The following is a 22,111-nucleotide window of genomic DNA, read 5'->3' as shown; positions in this document are numbered from 1 at the left end:
ATGACTGAAGTGGGTAAATGCCTGAAAGCAATGAATTAACCAATCTGCTTTTCCTGTTGTCTGTGTGTGTGTGTGTGTGTGTGTGTGTGTGTGTGCTTGCAGGATGTTACAGACTTGCCACAGCTTGTCAGTTTCCTCCATTAGATAATCTTCTCTTAGACAGCTGTACCTTAGATGCCCAGGAAACATCTTTCCTGTTATGATTGGTTTGAATATGAAGCTTCTCCTCAGAAGATTCATGAGCTGAAGAATTGATGCCAACTGGTGGATTCAGCCACTGAGAAATGATTGGACTGTGAAAGATGCAGTCTACTCAGTGCTTTGATCCAGCTGATGAAGCCATCATTTGATGGTAGTGAGAGGGATGCTAGGAAGTGGGGCCTACGTAGGGGCACAGTCTGGGACACACATTGTACCCCGCCCCATCTTTCCTCACTCCCTTGAGATGAGCAACTCTGCTTCCCCACGACTTTCATCAAGATGCTCTCTTGTACCTCAGGCCTAAAAGAGTGGAGCCATCTGACCTTGCACAGAACCTTTGGAAATTGTGGGCTAGCTCCTTTTAAGTGATATCTGCTAGTGATGAAATACATAGCTAACACTCCCCCATCTGCCACAGTCTTTGTTGATACTGGAGCCATTGTAGTGTAACTGATTCCTAAGGATGGCTGCATTGAGATAGTTTTAGTCGTCAAAATTGTTAGTGTACAATACTCAGTTATTCAATTAAACAACAGTCTGTGTTTTTATGGGGGAGTATTTTGTAGGAATAATTATTTAAAATAGGTGGTTAACACAGATAAGACTGTTGGACCATACTTGATTGGTTTTGAGGGTCATAAGAATGAAAGTCGGGATTCTTGAAGGAAGAAGAAATTTGGCCATATTTCTATCACTCAAGTTATAATTCATGCTCAACATACATTATATGCTTGTATGAAAATTTCCTTAAGTAACCTGTATAATAGTAAACCTTAAAAATATTCTGCCTTGAATGAAAATTGCAGCTCACATATGTAACCAAAGCAAAGCAAGCAAAACTAACTTATCCAGACTCTGCTGGTCTAAAGCTTTCAAATTCACCTGTTTCCAGAGCCTTTGGTTTGGGTTCTAAGAATTCTCCTCCAGTATAAACTTTTCTTTCCCAGTTGAATGGGTCCACGGTCACAGTGAATACTGTTGTCTCTGCCAACTACCCAAACTGCCACAAGACGTCATGTTGATATGGCTACCAAATAGGTACTTTTAAAAGCTTCAGCAAAGCATGAAAGAGTCCCAGTGGGATGCAGAGAAAGGTGCACAACACACGGCCAAGATTCGTTGAAGCCTGGTGAGGACTGAGAGCTCACAGAACTCCCTGCGTGTGTTGATCCACACTGGCCTCATGCACATTTGCCCCGGCCCTGTTGAGCACAACTGAGGCAGCATCCTCTGAGTCAGTGAGTAAACATCTTAGCTCCTGGGTCCACGAAGCACTGCTTCTTGAAGACAAGACTGTGAACCACAAAGCAATCCTCTCAGGAGGCCTGGAGGCTTTTTTTTGGGGGGGGGGGTTGCTAAATGGTCCCTAAAGTCACACATGTCAAAATTATGCCTAATTCCAATTGTGTTCCTACCTTGACAGACCTGCCTGAAAACTACCTAGGCTCTTAAACTCTGTAAACAAAACATGCCTTTCCAATTTATCCTGTCTCAGTTGAGTAGAGTATTGTTTTCTTTCCAGTGATATTTGGGGTATTGATGGTATATATATATATATATATATATATATATATATATATATATATATATGCATTCTCCATAAGTTTTCTTTATCTTTCTTTCATACAATCCCAACAAGTCCCTTTTCTTCACCTTCCTCACCCATGGGATAATGAGATGAGCCTCATAGGCATTGGCCCTGGGCATCGGCTCCCTGGGCTAGTCACCTGGCAGATTTATCTACCCTTTACTAAGCCAAGCAGATATCTATCCCAGGAAACTGACTACAACTGTCTCCAGAATGTGAAATAGCAGAACTCTGGAGCAAATAAAAAGAAGACATGTGTGATTGGATGGTTTGTGGTCTCTGCAGGCGTTTGTTTGATTCCTTTTGTTTGCTCTTTACCTGACCCAGGAGAAGACAACAGCTGAGGAGCAATGCCTGAGGAAGCCTGAGAGTTCAGAGTCTGCGGACGTGGGAGAACATTTCACACTCCGGCTCAGGTGTGCTTCTCTCCTTCGGAGCTCCAGGGTATTCTGCTTTTCCTTGGGCTGGTGATCTACGTGAGGATTAGAGGGCTTTCTAGCCAGCAGCGACTTCCCCTGCCTCAGCACTGTGTCTGTGGCAACAGAAGGGAATGGAAGGGACACAGGAAACCTCCAGAATCTCTGGAATGAGGGAATGTCGCTGTGAACCTGCAGGAAGCTTGCGGGACTCTTTAAAATACAGCTTGTTGTTAAAAGCACCCCATGAACATGATTGTTTTTCTGTTTTACTACTTACTGTTGTTTCTGTGTACTTTGTAAATAAATTTTGTTTCAGCTGGGGTTCTTTTCCTGTTCTTCTCCTTTCCCCAATTTCTTCCTTATGTCTCCCATCTCCAAAAGCCTTTCCTGTGTTCATGCCCCATGTGGCTCTTGCCCTTTCTCCTACCCACTTCTGACCACTCTTGTTTTTCCGTGGTTCTGATGGGTTTTTGTTTGTTTATTTTTGAATAGTACCTATTTTTCTATCATTTAACACTGCAATGTATAGGAAAGTGGCTTCATTTACTTACATTGTCACATGTTATATTAAAGTACATTTTAGAGGATGTAATAGTAACTAACATGTATAGCAAATATATTATTAAGTTTTCAAAGCTTCTGGAGAAAAACAGTGCACATTACCTTCCTCATTAAATAAGGTGGCTGGTGATTGGCTTGTCCTGAAGAGACATGTTTATGTTATTTTATTCATAAATAAAAGGACATATTTATTAATATAACTTAGCAAATGTATAATATATCTCAGACATACTTAATAGTTTTTTGTTTTTTTTTTTTGTTTTTTTTTCTTTCCTACTGATAGACAGTTAGTTTGCTCATGATTTTAGGATATCGGGCATTACTAATTTCAAATCCTTGTCTGCATTCCTCACTGTCACTGTAATTTCAAAACAAGTTTCTGTTGTAGACTTTTGGCTGTGGTCACTTCGAAGAGATTTAAGTACAAATTGTGATTTTGGAAATTTGAGTTTTGTTTTTTTTTTGTGTGGGTGTGTGTGACATGGATAATTATGACAGAGAATAATTATGCAGAGCTAAGCTTGTCATTAACTATCAGTTGTGCATATTTATATTTATGTTAATATTCACTGTTTATGTTTATACAAGAGTTGTGCTTTTGAATATCACCAGTTTCACACCAATTTCTCTTGTTGGTCATTGTCTTAGCTGTTGAGGGAGGGTCTTCCTGTATTGCCCAGCTTGCTCTTTAACATCTAGGTTCAAAGGACTCTGTTTCTTCAGCCTCCAGAAGAGCTGTGATAACAGCTGGTGCCCTGAGCCTACTTGGTGTCTTTGTGAACCGGGAGTGGTCTAGTGGGTATGGATGGTGCAGATTCAGGGGATGGTCTGTCTACTTAGGCAGAAAGTAAAAGGCCTTCACCGTTTCAAAGAGCAGATTCCAAACACCCCCGCGTCTATGCCTTCTACTCTGGCTTCAACGACAACTGGTCTTCTTGTGGAACACAGAGGCCTGCTCTCCTCCTCTGGTTCCAGATGAACTGTTCTTTGCCATTTAGAAGCATTGTTCTTCACTTGGAATTTCTTTCTTCCTTCGAAAAACCAGCACCCCTCTCTTTGCTGCTTTTCCCGTATGTCAAGTTGAGAGTAATGCGTTTTCTGCATTGTCTAACCAGGCAGAGCAATTAGTGCCCAAGGAGACAGGAGGCTGACTGCCTGGCAGGATGAATGGTTTTCATGGGAACAGCACTGAACGCCTGGCACTGGCCGAGGACCCTTGCCAGCAGCCTCGTTTGGTGCTGGCCCTCTTGTTTGGCTGCATATGCATTGTTTATACTTCTGACACTCTAATGAACAGCTCCCCTCACGGAACAGGTCTTTGGAATCTTTTCATCCCAACATGCGCCCCCTCAACACACAGAGGATCAGTGGAGAAATGCTGTGCTCTCTGCCTGTCTTATGAACTAATTCAGCAATTGTGTGGTCCTGGTTTTTTACCTCCTGGGTGAAGGCTGTTGTTGTTGGGATCAGTAAGCAGGCACTTCTATGGCCAGCTCCAAGGGACCTGATAGACCGGTTATCAGGCATTTGTAAAGACACCCAGACCACCTGCTGACCACCTGGAACTACCTGTGCATGCTCTAAATCACCCTATAAAGAGAACAGGAGTCTCTCTCTCTCCCTCTCTCTCTCTCTTCTTTTCTCTGTTTCTGCTCCCTGCTCCCCCCTTCCCCTAATAAACCTCCCACGTGGAACCGATCTCGTGGTGTGATTTGTGAACCCGCGTGTAACCCTCACATTCGCACGTTTCCTAACAGTTGTGGCCCCTGATCTTTCAGTATTGAACAACAGGACAGATGGGTGGGGTCCTGATGGTGTGACACTGGAGCTGGAATGATGGAGATATCAGGCAAGGCCTTGTGACTCATGGAAGCCCCATTTTAGAAAGTATCTTCAGGTAACACATAAGTAAACAAACATGTAGGAGGCCAGATACTTACTAGTATCTGCTGAGACATTCTGCTGGGAAGGTGAGCTTATGCCTTTGAAAAGCCACCCCACCGCCATTTTCCCTCCTTGTGTCATGTTAGGAGTAGTGTGTTGATGCAGTTGACTGGGAATGAGTCTCTGAACTCACTTCTAAAGAAGACCTCAGAATGGAGGTATGGAGAAAAGCATGGAGGATATGCTGCCAGGATGTGCTGCCTGGACCCAAAACCCCAGGGGGAGAAGAAAACCGAAAGATTTGACATAAGGAAAACTAGGAAGAAGGCAAATAGAGAAGGGATCTAATGAGAAAGGGTGTGAAATGAGTCTAGTAGGTGCGGCCGGTTCCCAAAGGACACGAATAGCCAGAATAAGGCAACGGGTTTCATTGTAAATGTCTTACAAAGTCATCAAGATGGGTTTGTTAAGCAGAAGGGAGAGATATATTGTGGCCCATGATCCAGAATTCTTCTGTGCTGTGTTACAAGCAACAGAAGAGATCAAAAAGCTGACCAGGAGTGCCTGGGGTAGGAAGGTCCAGCAAAGAACTGGTGACAGGCTGGGTTAGAGTGGTAGCGGGATTGGAAAGTCATGTTGAAATTGAAACTTATTCTTGTGTTTAAAACCATGCATGCATGTCCATAACAGCCAGCAAGCAGCCAACTCCAGATAAGTTTCCCAACAATTCAACTAATTTCATTCTCTTTAAAAAAGTTGTTTATATTTTGAAAATTTATGTTTGAGTGTTGTATTTAGATAATTTCCTTTCCTTCTCTTTCCTCCAACTTCTACTGTGTTTCCCACACCGTTGAAATTTATGAACTCTTTTTTTTTTTTAAAACACACACACACACACACACTCTGCTAAGTCCATTTAATGTTGCTTATATGTATATGGTTTTAGGGCTGACTACTTGGTATTGTTACCAATGAGGAAGCTTGTTCCTGAGGGAGACTGATTCTCCCTCTCCCTGGATTCATTAATTGCCTGTAGCTCTGCAGCTAAGGGTGTGGTCTTGTGAGATTCCCCCCAGACCCATTTCTTTCTTTTTAAAATTAGCATGTTCTAATTGTAGAAAACGGAGATTTCATTCTGACATCTCCATACATGCCTACTATGTACTTTTGTCATATTTCCCTCCTATATCAGTCATCTTTGGTCCCTATTCCCTTGTTCTCTGCTCACTGCTGATACTAACTTCCTGCACATAATGGATACCCTACAGGTGAAAAGGCTTAGTACCACAGAACTGCTATTATGAATGAGCTAAGAGCCTCCAACCTGGTGTGTGCAAAGCTTGCTGGGATGAGTCAGGTGAACTCTTTCCTTGTTAAGAGTTAAGATTTATCCTTTCATATTTTCCCATTTTCTCAATGTTTTGACATTAGTAGAATGCATATTTGTATGATATAAAATAAAAACAACTCAATATTACACATACCTGGGGCTCCTGATCTACAACTCTCAAAGGTTTGCATTTTCTTTTCTAGGATGAGATTTCTTGCTAAAAGAATTAATTCTGGTTTCTTCTCACACCCAAGTATGCTTTAGCTGGTCTTGCACTGGGCCTAGTAACCTGCATTTTAAGAAGCCTTACAAATCGTTCTTGAACCCTTATTTGAAAAGAACTCAAAGTTTAAATTTATAATGGCTTCTTGTGTCTTCATGTAAAACTTGATACTGCCTGATTTACCTGTAACTTGGTAAAAAAGAGGCAACTAGCTATAGATTATGAGTTGACACTGTCATTTTAAGTGAAGGTGATGACAAGCCCTATACTCATATCCCATGTTCAAGATCCAAGTAGAGGAAGGAGATGGTTTGAAGTGTTTGCTTCCTGTAATCTTTTCAGTTCTTGCTTTCACCTACCCTTCTATTGCTTATTGTGCTATGAGCAAGAAGTAGTATCTCTAGCTGTCCTCTGTAATTATAAACACTGTGATGGTGACTTCAAATTACACCTTCACTGGCCTGCTTTTTCTTCCCCACAGCACAGTCTTCTGCATCTGGTGAATGACCTTTAACATCAGAACCTTTCTGCTCATATGTAGTTTTGACTCTAGCAACACTGGAGAGGGACAAGGCCATGAGTGGACTGATGATGTGACCTTTTAAATATCACTATTCTTAAGTTCTCAGACTGTGGGTGGAAATAGGAGAAATGTCATGCCAAATGCTTTGCAGCCTGACCACTGCAACTTACTCCACTTCCACCAAGGGGAAGAAACTTGTGTTTTAGCTTTATACAGGGCTGACAGAAGAACACAGAAACAATTAGCAAAGGGGGCTGTATAAAGGGCTTAGATCAGGTGTACAGGGCTTAGTTAGTGGTTTTCATGTTGAGCCATGCACACCAGGTAACAGGTAGAGACTTCTCATTTTGATGAATTGGATTTCTAAATGCTCAATTTCCATATGAGCTCTTTCTTGGATAATGATTCATAGTGGTGTTTAATCACTTTCCTTTCTACTTCTTTTTTCAAAGTCCTGCTTGCGTAGCTTTATAAGCAACAGTGTGCCCCCCGATATGTTTATTATATGATAAGTCCTTATTTTGATAAGCAAGTTTCAAAAAAAAAAAACTTAAAAAAATGAAAAGCTCAAAGTCCTATAAACTGGTATGCATACTTCATCCAGACTTTGAAATTTTCTCTTTCCACCTCATTAACAGAGGCATTTTAAAATGTTTTCCATTTTATTGCTTATTAATTATCAAACTGCTTGATAGTTACCTTTCCCCGCTCTTACAAAACTGGCTTTGCCAACAGTCAGTCATGGATGGTCTCATGAGGCCCTACCTCTGTCTGTAGAACTATTATTGTCTATTGAAAAATTCTGAGTGTAGGGGAGTCACTGCTTTCAGTAGTGTATAGACTGGTGAGTCTGTAAGCTCCAGTGGGAAGTTCCTAGCCCATGGTCACACAGACAGTCATCACTAAATTCAACAGGTTACCAAACAAAACAAAAAGATGTGAATGTGGGAAAGGCATTTGTAGGGAAGAGTGAGAATTGATAGGAGAGAGATTAGAGAGTGTGAGCGTATTAGAAAGAAACCAAGATGCACTGTATCTAATGTATGAAATTATCAAAGAACAGTTTAATTAATACAAAGTGTTATACTATGTATGTTTGTTACCTTAATAAAATACAAAATAATAATATTTCTAATTCTTAAGATGTTTGTACATTTAGATACTCATTTGGATATAATGTATTCAAAATACATTGATTGAGGTAAAAATAAAATGAGTTAAAACTACATGAACTTAAATTATCTGCATATAATTGACTTGTTATGATAAGACAGTAAATAAAAAATGCTTAAGCATGAAAGGATACTGCTTTTTGGTCAGTCTTGTGAGGAAATGAAATACAAATATGATTTACAGAAGAAAGAGAAAATACAAAATTTCTCACTACCTAAAAGCTTATTTGTGAATTTGAAAAATGTCTGATGGTAAGCATCCAGTTACTCTGACATTCAAATCATGTTCCAAATATCAAAGTTCCAAAATGTGGCAGAAGTAACAAAACATTCAGAAATCAATTTAGAGCTGTGCACTGTAATTAAAGTTGTGTGCGATGGCTCTTTTACTCTGTTACACAGCGTGCTCTCCAATTCTCTCTTCAGCTTATTGGAGTGTTTAAAACTCTTTTCATGACATGCTAAAAGAGAAAAATGAAAACTAGTACCTGATATTTTGATGGGGATGGCACTGAATCTGTAGGTTGCCTTTGGTAAGATGGCCATTTTTACTATGTTAATCTGTGAGCATAGGAGATCTTTCCATCTTCTAATATCTTCTTCAGTTTCTTCAGAGATGTCAAGTTCTTGTCGTACAGATCTTTGACTTCCTTGATGAGAGTTACCCCTAGATGCTTTGTATTATTTGTGGCTATTGTGAATGGTGGCTTCCTTAATTTCTTTATCAGTCCATTTGTCATTTGTATACAAGAGAGCCACTGTTTTTTTTTTTTTTTTTTAATTAATCTTGTTTCTGGCCACTCTGCTGAAGGAGTTTATCAGCTGCAGGAGTTCTCTGGTGGACTTTTGGGGGTTGCTTATATATACTATCATATCATCTGCAAATAGTGACACTTTAAATTGCAGAACAATAGTAATAAAAACTGCATGGTACTGGCATAGAAATAGGCTGGTTGATCAATGGAATTAAATTAAAGATCCAGAAATAAACCCACACACCTATGCACACCTGATTTTTGACAAAGGAGCCAAAACCATACAATGGAAAAAAACCCCCAACATTGTCAACAAATGGTACTGGTCTAACAGGATGTCTTACAAGTAGAAAAATGCAAATAGATCTATATTTATCACCCTGCATAAAACTTGAGTCCAAGAGGATCAAAGACCTCAACATAAAACTAGATACACTAAATCAGCTAAAGGAGAAAGTTGGTAAGAGCCTTGAACTCATTGGCAAAGGAGACAACTTCCTGAACAGAACATCAACAGCTCTGGCACTAAGATCTGCAATCAATAAACAGGACCTCATGAAGCTGAAACGCTTCCGTAAAGCAAAGGACACCATCAATGGAATGAAAAGGCAGTCTACATATTGGGAAAAGATCTCCACTTAGCCTACATCTGACAAAGGGCTATTATCCAGAATATATAAAGAACTCAAGAAATTAAACACCAGCAAGCCAAATAATCCAATTAAAAATGGGATACAGAGCTAAAGAGAGAATTCTCAGCAGAGGAATCTTGAATGGTGAAGAGGCACTTAAAGAAATGCTCAATGTCTGTAGCCATCAGGGAAATGCAAATCAAAAATGACTCTGAGAATGGCTACGATCAAAATCTCAGTGACAACACATGCTCGTGAGGATGTGGAGAAAGGGGAACCCTCCTCCATTGCTGGTGGGAGTGCAAACTTGGACAAACACTTTGGCCATCAATCTGGCACTTTCTCAGACACTGGGATTAGCTTTAGCCTAAGACCCAGCTATGGCACTCCTGGACATACATACACCTGAAAGTTGCTGAACCATACAAGAAGGACATTTGTTCAACCATGTTCATAGCAGCTTTATTCATAATAGACAGAAATTTGAAACAGCCTAGATGTCCCTTAACTGGAAGAATGGCTAAAGAAACTGTGATACATTTACACAATGGAATATACTACTCAGCCATTAAAAACAAGGAAATCATGAAATTTGCAGGTAGATGGATAGAACTAGAAAAGATCATCTTGAGTGAGGTAACACAGTCTTCCCAGAAAGGTACACATAGTATATACCCAGTCATAAGTGCATTTTATTCGTATAGTACAGGATAGACATACTACAATGCACATAAACTCCAAGATAAGCCTGGTGGCATCTTAGGCTTCATGTGGGTCCACTAGTTAGGGAAGTGGGGAATATCTCTGACATGGACTATGCTGCCTACTTTGTGATCATTCCCCCTGATGAGACTTTCCTACCAGGCCAAGGGAGGAAGATGAACTTAGTCCTCATGTGAATAGTTGAGCTAGGGTTTCTGGGTAGGAAAACTCCCCCATTCTGAGGAATAGGTGAGAGGGAATGCAAGAGGGAGAGTGAGGCTGGGAGGAGAGCAGGGAGGGGCTTATGACCAAGATGTAAATTGAATAAATTATTAAGAAAAAGAAAGAAAAAAGAAAACTAGTACCTGAGAGATCTAGAAGAGTCGAAGAGAGGGATGATGGGCCGAAGTCCTGGGAGAGGGAGGAAGGGGAAAGGTGGATCATGCCAGAGACATGTCAGCTAACGGTTTTCCCGTCCCTGCAGGTACTGAAGTAAGATAAGGGACATGGAAGTAAGTGTGGTGCTGACTGCAAGACACAACACTGTGAACAACGAGAGAAATTTCTGCCATCTTTTTGCTGAAGAAAGAAGTAACATTTTATTTTTATTTTGAAACTGGTGAAAGCAGATGTTGATGAGCTGGCATGCACCATGCTAAGACAAACTGCTTCCTTATGGAAGGAAGAGAAACTTACACACCACAGTCTACCCTAAGATTGTAAGACAGTGTGGGGTACCCTCACCGTGGTTGATTTTAAACATCATTTTTTATTGTCATAGTGTTTACATGTATACAATGCATTTTGCTCATATCCACTACTCACTTCACCTTTCAACTCCTCTCTCAGCTCATCCCTCTCCCAACTTCATATCCTTGCTTTCTTTGTCTCTTCTTTTGGCTTTTAAAGGCTCACCAAGTCCAGTTATTGCAGCTCATGTGCAGGGGTGTGGGCCTCTTCAGTGGAGGGTGCACAACACACTAGCATAGAGCAATGCAACCTGTGGTCATCCTCAGAGAAGTTTCTGTTTGCAGTGGACAGAGGCTAACCCAGAGACTCACAGCTGGTCAGAGTGCAGAGACATAAGTGACCGTGCTGCGCTACTGGACTCTAAATGGGCCATCTGTGTCACTACTCACCCCGAGGCTTAGGGCAGAACTCGGAAGAGGTAGTGACAGCAATATCAGCGAGGGTTGCAGAAAACAGTGTCTTTCGAAAAGGACAGAGCTACTGTCTTCTTGTCCTACAGCACTGGTGGGGTCAGCATTCTAGTATGGGTGGGTGGGAGCAGTAGCCAAGGAACCATTTATTGGAAGTGATTGCCTCAGGGTCAAGGAGAGGCATTACGGCTATTTTTTATGTGATTCTGAGAATGGACTTATTTGGCGATTAGTTTCTACTCAGTTTGGCTTGTGGGAAAGAATCCTGCTGATTTGTGGTTCTTTCCCCCAAGCTGCTGGTTGATTCTCTTGGGATTTCCACCTTCATTTTTCTGTCACATCAAGAACGAGCAGGCTGGAGTGTGGTTTGTTTCTGGTGTGGGCTGGTTGCTGTGGATCATGCTGAAGCCTTCTCTGGAGCTTTCTGCCTCTCAGGCTATGGGGCACAGCATCTAGCTGTTTAAATGCTAAGAATGGAGGAAGGTTGGGAGTTGCTAAATGTTTGAATGCATCTAGAGGGGGCCCGTAGACCCTCTGGCAGCTTCCAAGGTAACAGCTTACTTCTGTACCATTTATGGCTTTTTCAAAAGAACCTATTTGTTTATTTTTAAAATGTGTTAATTGGTTGGATCAAATTATTCTGATATTTAAGTTGTCTGAATTGTTGATTTGTTGTCACTATTTAACCTCTGAAACATGACCTCAGGATACCCTTACCCTCTTTTTACCCCATTTTCTACCTTTCCGCCTGAGCTATTTCTATGCTGAAGATTTTTTCCCCAAAAAGATCATTAGGGGAAATAAAATACTTAATAGTACAGTCCATTCACTTGTTTAGAGGCTAATAAATAAAAACTTTCCCCTAGATCTTGGCTAAAATGTTTCTCACAGTTTGTTTCCATACTGAGCAGGCTTTATTTATGTATTTAGAAATGTTTACATCCGTACTTGTATGCACATACAAACAATGAGTGAAAAAGAGGCCATGGATTTGAAAGAGGGCTAGGAAGGGTATGTACTGGGTGGGGAGGGCCAGGGGTGTATGGAGGGAAGAAAGAGAAGCGAGGAGTGATGTAATTATATGGCAACCTGCAAAAGTAAAAGAAATAATTTTTAAATATACATTTTTGTTATTTTTTGATTGAGCATTTAAGTGTCTAATATCCATTTAGGTCCAGTGTGTTTGATTTGCTGGGCTAGACACTTTTCTTTTTTCAGTTTTCTTTTATTCTTTTTTTCAATATATTTTTTTTTATTAATTATACTTTATTCACTTTGTATCCTCCCATAAGCCCTCCCCTCCTAATACCACCTTTCCTTCTTCTTCTTCACGCATGCCCCTTCCCAAGTCCACTGATAGGGGAGGTCCTCCTCTTCTTCCTTCTGATCTTAGTCTATCAGATCACATCCAGAGTGGCTGCATTGTCTTCTTCTGTGGCCTGGAAAGGCTGCTCCCCCCTCAGGGGGAGGTGATCAAAGAGCAGGCCAATCAGATTATGTCAGAGGCGGTCCCTCTTCCCATTACTATGTAACCCACTTGGACACTAAACTGCCATGGACTACATCTGTGCAGGGATTCTAGGTTATCTCCATGCCTGGTACTTGGTTGGAGTATGAGTCTTTGGGAAGACCCCTGTGTTCAAATTTTCTTGTTCTGTTGCTCTCCTTGTGGAGTTCCTGTCCTCTCCAGCTCTTACTGTTTCCCACTTCTTACATAAGATTCCATGCACACTGCCCAACAGTTGGCCATAATAGACACTTTTCTTACTTGATGCACTCTGTCTCCTCTATCCATGTTTGTTGTGCTAATGGGCACCTTTTGATGTTTAATGTAAGAGAAACCTGATGAACGGAACCACAGGCATTTCAGGTAAGTGAGAGACTTTCGCCTACATTCAGAATGCCCCCACCCATCAGCTGGAAGCTACAATCCAACTCTCTAAATGAAGGGAGCCTAGAGCAGAGCATGCTACCCTTAGAAAAGATTTCATTATCACAGTGACATGATCTCCGTACAGCAACCTGGAGCAGAATTATTGAGGATCTCTCAGCTAGACTCCCCACCTCCTCGTGTTTTTCTTAGCTTGGAAAGAAATCTGATTCATTCTCATTCTCTCCCTCCCACCCTCTTCCCTGTTCCAGCCCCAGGGGGAAGTGAAGGTGTATATCAAAAACCACAGGTTCCTGATGGCAGGAAATGTAACTTACTTTACTTTTCATTAATGGAATTTAGTTTCCATAACAAGTTTTCCATCTATGAGGCAGAAAAACTTTAGTTCATGTTAGCTTAGCAATCCTCTGTATGCCTTCAACAGAAGTCCAGCATTTTCTCGAAATCCTTTTCTATGCTTCCGGTGGAAGTTCAGCATTTTCTCATGAAGTTTGACACGTTGTTTCTGCCTAGTGGAGATTGGAGGGGCTTCTGCTTGTCCCCACTGTCATTATAGTCAAAGCACAGCACCCTCTACTGAGGGATTTCTGCTTGTGGGTCATTGGTTTCTTCACATATAGATTCTTCTGGGTCTGCTGGCTGTCCATCCAAATCACCGACAAGCGTGGTCTGCAGAGACAGAGCTTGTGCCTCAAGCAGGCTTCCAAGTCCATGATGCTTCCCATATTACCCTTCAGCTCCTCCTCACAGGCTAACACACCTGTGAGGCCATAGTGGTCGACCCCTCACCCTGAGCCTTTTGGGAACTTTGAAGAAACGCATCAATATGCTCTGAGTTCTCTTTGGGGCCAAGTGGGAGAGGTGAATAGGACCTCACGATTTTTTTCAAGCACACACCAGCTTCAAATCCATCTGTCTTGTCCGAATCTTTCTCCACAGCTCGCTTTGTAACTCTAAAGCTGAGGAATGCTGTTTGCCTCATGTATCAACTTTCTCTTTTCTGATCTGGTTTTCAGAGCCTTTCCATTGTGCTTTAGTGTTTGTATTCTTTATTTGCTCATTGATTTTTTGCCTTCATGGAATCTCTGCAAAGATGTGGACACTGTCTGGCTTATTTGTTGCTTTATATTTGACACATTGATTGGCATCTTGCACACAGAGGGTGCTCAGAAAACATTTGTCAAAAAGTAGTGAATAAATAAACAAGTAGACTTGCTCTGGGCATTTTGACTTTTAAGGTAGTAGAAGTGTCTTGAGTACAGGGAAGGGTGATAATGCCATAAGTCTCTCCAGACCCTTGGACAGTTTCTTACAGTTTCATTATCTACAGACACAAAGTAGGCTTTTGAGTTCACTATGAGTTACTGGTATCACCGTAAAGGTAGAACAGCCTTTATCTCTTCTGATAAATTTCATTCCCTAATGCACATGTGTGGTACAGTGATGCATCATGGGATAAGTCAGGAGTGAACGCTTGCTCTTGGCCATGCTCATGATTTCTAGCTAGAATCAAGGAAAAGTAATTACTTATATTCTTCTTGGAAACTCTTGATGCAGTTGGTTGCAAAAGCCTGGAGGAATGCAGTAAAATATAAAAACGGAGACACTAGTGGGAAATGGACCTGAAGTTCTTCGTGTTTTTCTTTCCATTCAGGAATATAAGCAGAGAGATTTATTTTTATGGAATTCACATTTTCCCCCTAAGTCTCTTTGCTCTAAATGCCACGGTGGCCCTTGTTTTTCCTCCAGAATCTGAATCCGAGGATTAAAGAACATTAAGCATTTGGAAGAGGTTTACTGACTCCCTGGTGGATCTCCTGTTGAGGTGGAAGACATCGAGGATATGCACCTGGGAACACGGGGAAACTCGAGAATCCATCAGGTCTCAAGTCTTGCTGCAAGTTCTCTGGGGCTACACGGAGGAGAGCTTTGATGTTCTTCTTGAGAGTAAGCGCAGCTTGCTTCCACATCATAAGATCTATCTAGCCAGAACAACATCTAAGTAGCACGTCTAATCTGGACACTAAGGGATTATTCTGCATAGAGGGAATTAATGCTTTTGTAGTCATTTGAAAACCACAGGCTAGTCATTGGAGATCGAAAGTCATTGGGCTGCTTTTGCAGATCTTGGGGTTTCTAAAGATCTATTTCTGAGAGAAATTGTATTTTCCACATAACTCAACTTCTGGCCAAGCTTCCCCATTCTGCTACCTCCCAGTTCAGATGGCTCTCATTTTAAGCAGCATTGCTCTCTTGAAAACGTAACTAAACTAGATCATCTCTTAAATGTACTGAAAGCACTGGGTGTAATAAATCATGAAAGACGATACCTTCTTCAAACTCAATCACTGCCCCTAATGCAGCTGACTTGTACATTTGAATTCCCTGAGGGTTGGGCTTAAAGCTTGGCTCTGGGCCAGGCTGCCATTAGGCAATTGTGTGGGTGACTCTAATACACTCTTGGTAATTGCCCCCAGGCTTGTAAATGGTCCCAACAAAAGGGCAAGGCACATTTCTGTATAAATTTTACAGATGAGAAAAAAGATACAATATGGAAATTTTATTACGACCTACATTAGCGACTGCTGCTTATGTGCATATGAGATAAGTAATACAGGTATAATTAAATTGGAGGAGGAAATATATGTGTTTCTATGTTGTTGATATTATTTCTGCGTAGAGAAAGCTTAAAGAAGAGCGCATCTTGTCATGCGGCCATGGGGATCTGGATCTGTTGAGGACACGCACAGAGTATAGCAGGGCCCATATTTTACCCTCTTTTCCTTTATCTGTTGCCAAGTGGAGCGATTTATCAATCAAATGTTGTAAGGGGAGGCAGATAGATTACGGAGTCCGCCACCTTCTGCCCTTCTTGGTCCTGGAAACCTGGCTTGGGAATAGAGGGAGTGAAGAAAGGACAGACACTCAGACACGTGCAGAAAACCTGATGTCTGATGGGCTGTGCTTGCTAGGGTGGAACTGCAAGAACTATACACACAGCACAAAAAGGAGAGGCTGACTAGGCCCAGTGGGGTGGGACTCCATGGGGGACTCACCTCAGGTTGCGCTCATCCTTGAGGAAGAAGTTGCAATTGCTAGATTTTGCACACATTGTCAACATTTGTGCTTGGAACAGAGGAAGATTTGCCAATTTCCTCTAAGATCTGTTGAAAAGAAAGCTTCACCGTTCTCATCATAGGAGGCCCTGGCATCCTCGACATGTGCATGGCCAGGTCAAACAGTGCCTCTGTCAAACAGTCACTTGGGACTTCACCCACTCTTTACACGCTCACTCAGGTCTTTCTGGGCCCCCATCAAGGATTGCGTGGTTCCTATTTGGTGGTTTGTAGGCTCATGAAAGAATGCAGACTGGATCAGTGTTCAAGAGCCTTGTGGTACAGCACTGTCTGCCCTACTGTTGGGATCTGGGCTCATGTCCTGACCTCTCAGGATGTGAAGATTCCTCACTGAGGGCAACCTTTGAAGTGAGCTCCAACAGGACCAGAATACTATACCAAGGACACCAAAGAAGATGAGCAGCTCTTTAGAGTCTCTGCCACAGTGAAAACGCTCATTTTCTAACCCTGTTACTGCCGTTGTTTGGATCAAAGGAAAGTCAGAAGTAAGCAGGCTGTTACTCATCTAACATTACCTAAGGGTAGCAAGCTTAGCCAAGGAACCTCACCTGCTAAAGACTCCAGTTGAGGGTACAAGTACCTATTCCAGAGACCTCTGACAAGTTTCATTATCTTTAATTAATCTAGTCAGTCTTTTAAAAATTGTTTTTACTTATGTAATTATTTATAAGGCACGTGTGCCAGCTCTGCCCAGATGCATTTCTGTCTGTGTGTGTGGAGAAAGAGGTTGATGTCTGATACTTTGCTCTCTTATTTATCCATTTGCTAGTTTGAGCTAAAGTCTCTCATTGAACCCAAAAGTTATCCAGGTAGATCTGCTGGTCAGCAGGCACTGGAGACCTGCTCATCTTCACCCACCCAGTACAGAGGTTACAGACACACTGATTTTTACATGGATGCTGAGCATCTGAAGGCAGACCCTCATGCCTAACCATCACGCACAGATCCATTTCTCTTGTCCTCAAGTCAGATCTAATGGCAAATGCACTGAGCCACATGCTGAACATAGCTGTTCTCTCCCATTTACAATAACAAATGATGTTTCTCATTTTAGTAAGCCCATGACAACCGCTGTAGAACCGTGTTACCTGTTGGATTACCAGGGATTTATGCACTTAAAGCAACACATCTCATTGTCGCACTCACAGAAAAATGTGTTCAGTCAACAAGAATTCACAGCACACCTACTGCTGCCTAATGCCACTCTGCAACGGCTCCAGGGGCAGAGAAAGATGCTCACTGGCTCAGTGCCAGTTTGTACTTGGGAATGTCTACACATCCCTTCCTGTGGCCCTCCTTCTCACTTGACCCTGTCACAGCGTTTGATGTGACACTGTTGTTGGCAAGGCAGATGCTCAGTTACCCTTTGGAAGGCCTTGATAAATTTTACCAGCTTCCTGGGTGGCAGGCAAAATGAGCAGAGAAACTGGGCTTAGCTTTGCCCTCACCGACTCTTTACTATCACTCTGGGCCTATCTTGAGTGGGTGGCCTCTGGATTTGTGGAAAGGCTCTACAGCACACAGCAGGTTTCTAAGAAACAGCTAATAGTTATAAGATCTTGAGGCCATTGTGGTTCTGGAAGGAGCCTGACAAGTTAACCAGTAGACCACTTCTGGTTCAGAAAGAAATTTGAAGTCCACAAAATTTAAATAACTTAGCCCCAAATGTATAGGAAAAAATTTTAATTTGCTTTGTGTGATTTGGGGATCGTTTCTAACAGCTCTTTGGCAGTGATCTTTCTTGTTCAAGGACTCTTCAAAAAGCCATTTGGGGGCTCTGCAAAGATTGCCCAGTAGTTAAGAGCACTTGCTGATCTTCCAGAGGAGCTGTGTTCATTTTGTAGCATCCACAATCAGGTGAGTTACAGCTGCTTTAAATGCTTGTTCTAGAGGAGCCAGCACTTCTGGTCTCTAACCTGTAGCCTCATTCATGTACTCATGCATGTGTGCACACACACATGGAAAAATAATGTTTAAAGCAAAGTAAAAGTCATTTTGGCCCTCTTGTATTCTAGCACGATTTGATTGGCAAACCTAACTAAAAGAAGACTAGAAGCCACATACACAATACAATCGTAAAGTAGCAGAAAATGTATTATAACACACGACAACTGACTTAGCTCTAATGAATGCTGCAAATAAATGCAGCAACTAACCTAGCAGAAAGGTGGGTGGTCATGGTAGTTTGAATATTATATCCCTCATAGTTTCAGGCATCTGAGTCGTTGCTGCTCAGTTGGTGGCACTGTTTGGGGCAGTTTAGGAAGTGTTGGTTTGCTGTAGAAAGTGTGTCACTGGGGTGGGCTTTGAGAGCTCAAAGTGTTCCATCAATTACAGTTTCCTCTTGGCTTCCTTCTTGCAGCTTAAGATGTGAGCTCTCAGCTTGCTGCACTGGACACCTCGGGGATAGGACAGCATTTTGTGACACAGAAAATTTGAACTGAGTTATGTTGAAGCATGTGTGGTATGAAAAATGGTGCCAGTCAGCCTCAGATTGTTACTCATACAAATCATAACAACCATGATTTATTGACCCCTGGGATGGTGCTAGAGGGTGTCTTCATGAATTTGGACCACATTCCAAGGAATTTTCTAACCAACCACAAGACGCATAAAAATAATTCCAATTTTTTTTTGAGTGAGAAAAGGGACATTTTGATATATTTGGAAGCCTGTATATGTGGTGGTTATGATATTGAGACTTCTGTATATCTTCCTCCGAGCTGTGTTCACTGATTTTCCAGCTTCTCTCATGCCATACCAATTATTCTTTTTGTTTTACTCAGTCTCTGATGGAAGATGTGTTTTGTAAACAACAAAACAACAAAACAAACAAAACATGAACAAAACCCTAAACCCATGCCAACAGGCATCACCACCATAACACTACTTCCCAAGTTTCTTGTCACCAATAGTCTTTCTTTCTCCAAAGTATAGTCACAATTAATCATATTCTTACCCACAGGCTCTAAAGTCCTGCTTACACATTAGTTTTACTAGTGTTTGATCCCTTTTTACCTAACACGTTTTTGCTGTATTGAGAATTGTGTACGTTCTTTGAGGACGGGATGACCTTTTTAATACTTGGATGCCTCCAGCTCTGATGCTGTGGTTTCCAAATAATAAGGAATGAGTTTTTCTGATGTGTTTTATTAACTTCAATATGAAGACAGTGATGGTCTGAGAGAGTGCTGTTCTTTAGGATCTTTTCAGCTCTGTGTAAGGGGTTAGGAAGGCCAGGAGGGTGCTTGGGTTGGACTGAGAATGAGGAGATGCTCTCTAAAGTCACTCCTGAGAATTCTCTCAAAGACAAGACTTGTTCCTGGACCAAGTGCAAGAATGTTCATGTTTATCAATTGCTGTGCTTCTTACTTTGGCCAAATCTCTAAATTAACAATGGAGGGAGGGATTACTTGGTTTGTGAAGGAACCAGATTGAGACATCCAAGACCAAGTTCCCAGTGGAAAAGAGATTTGTTTGCTCCAGAGAGACAAAGGGCAGGGAATAAGAGACAAAGGCAGGAGATAGAGAACAGGGAGAAGGGGAAAGGAACAAGGGAGAAGGAGAAGGGATATTTATCCTGGAGGAGAGCAAAGGTCTGCTTTTGAATACAGAGGAGACAGACATGGCCCATAGAGAAATAATAGTTTATAAAGGTCAAAGGGGAAACACTCCTGTTAGGATGAAGTGTTTAAATTTGATTGGGTATGTAATTAGGGCAGCCAAAAGGGGGCTTTTGATTGCTGGGCTTCAACACTTTGATGGACCTTCGTGGTCAACCTCAGGAGAGGAAGTGAGCAAATAAGGGAATAGACGTTTGTGGCTGGCTTTAGGAATGTACTGTAAAGGGTTTTATCAAGGCAGAGGGAATGGGGGAAGGGCAAGGCCTGCAGAGTTGCGTTTGCCATGCTGGGGCTGGCCAGAGTCCCTTCAGTTTGTACTTTCTGGGAACCATTCTCACTATGGTGAGAAAGACGTGATGGAGCCCAGCAGCTCACATCACAGTGAGCTAAGAAGCAGAGGCGTAGGATGCCAGCACTCTGATGGCTTTCTCCTTTTCCTCCCTTCAGGCTCAGCATCACCCACATTCAGGAAAGGTCTGTCACCTTCATTTGGCACTCTGAAGAAACACTCTTGCTGATCCACCCAGGGGTGTGCTGTCAGGCTGATGAGGAGGTGACATGAGCCCATCACAGGTAAATGAAGGTGACAGAGTGTCGTGCTTTGCTTGAGACTGACTAGCTTCCCTACAGGCAGGAATTCCAGGAGAGCCAACGTATGAGCCAGCCAGCCTTGTGAGAGTGTGCGTATGATAGCGTGCACACAACCGTCATTGTTTTCTATTAAGATGGTTTCTTATTCCTATGACTTCTAATTTAACTAACCAATCAGCCATCAGCCAATCTCTCCCTATTTCCAACGTGTACTAGATCCTATTATTTTCTATTATCTTTTCTACCATAACAGTTAGGTGGATTTAAACAACCGTTTAAAATTTAGATTTTTAAAAGAAATAATATTTTGCATGTTATACCTGCACTTATGTCTGTGAAATACATTCTTGCCTGAGCAGAAGAGGGTGCCAGATCCCCTGGAACTAGAGTTACAGATAGTTGTGAGCTGCTATTTGAGTGTTAGACATCAAACCCTTGCTCTCTGGAAAAGTTGCAAGTGCTCTTTTCTGCTAAGCCATCTCTTGGGATATATTTTTGAAATTATGTGTGTGTGTGTGTTTGTCTGTGTAGAGGTATGTGCTAATGAGTAGAGCTATCTTCAGAGGCCAGAAAAGAAGGCCAATTCTTCTGGAGCTGGGGTTACAGGAGATGGTGAGCTCCCCAAAGTGAGCACTGGGAACCAAACTCAGGTCTTCTGCAAGAATGAAATATACACTATTAATCCCTGAGCCATCTCTTTAGTCCCTGAACAACCATGTATAGCTGAAAAGATCTAGTGGTTATTTTGGAGGCCATTATCATCAACATTTCTCTGTGATGTGCGGGCAGGGCCCCTGGGTCTGTTTCGTGTAGCAGATCCACTTTGAAGTCCTGGAGAGCTGTACCCACTGTGCAGCCATAGAGGGTGTGGAGAAGAATAAAAGAAGCTTATTAGTATGCGCTGCAGGTCTAGGAGAGCCCTATCAAAAGCTTACATGCCAAGCTATTTAATTTGTTGGCCCGCTTTGTAGAAAGAGACCTGCTGCGCAGGGTGGGCTTGAAGACTCAATGGAAAGAAATATAAACGAGTCTAATTCACCCTATTATTTCTTGGCTGCACTCACATGGAGATGAAAACTTTTTCCTTTCCTGATGCTGGCACAGATCTTTTGCCACCTTCTCTGAGCTGGTATCTGGCAGCTGAAAGTTGATAGAAAAAAAAATTACACAATTGAGCAGACAAGATTTTTTAACGCTTCTTCCTCTTGTCCTTAAGCCAAACATGGCATCGCTTCCGACATCTATATGACCTTGTCTCACTCTTCACAAAGATAAAAATCATCTTTAATTCTGTGACTCGTCACCACCAACATAACCCTTTATTCAACCCCCATGCACCTTCTTCGTCAGTAACTAGGGAGACTCCATTTTCACTCTCCTGAAAGTGTCCTTTTTTGTTGAATAAAACCCCACTGTATATGTACTATGTACTTCCTGTACCCATTTGTGTGTCAAAGGATGTCAAGGCAGATCTGTAAATCATGGCTATGAGTCTATGCTCTTAGGAATTGTGATGCAATAAACAAATGTTCAGAGTCCCTGTAGCATACTGACTTAGAGCCTCTGAGCATGCCCCCAGGAGTAGTGTCGCCGCATCGCACGACAGTACTATCTTACTTTCTGGAGAACCCTTTCTATTGACTTCCCTTGTGGCTGCACCCGTCGACATTCCCAGGAGCAACACATAGGGTTCCCCTTCCTCACACCTTACTGCAGTTG

This window comes from Psammomys obesus, unplaced genomic scaffold (assembly GCF_907164565.1).
Source record: "Psammomys obesus unplaced genomic scaffold, mPsaObe1.curated_primary_1811, whole genome shotgun sequence".
Taxonomy (NCBI): Eukaryota; Metazoa; Chordata; class Mammalia; order Rodentia; family Muridae; genus Psammomys; species Psammomys obesus.
The sequence above is the reverse complement of the archived record's forward strand: the minus strand, read 5'-3'. Positions refer to the sequence as shown.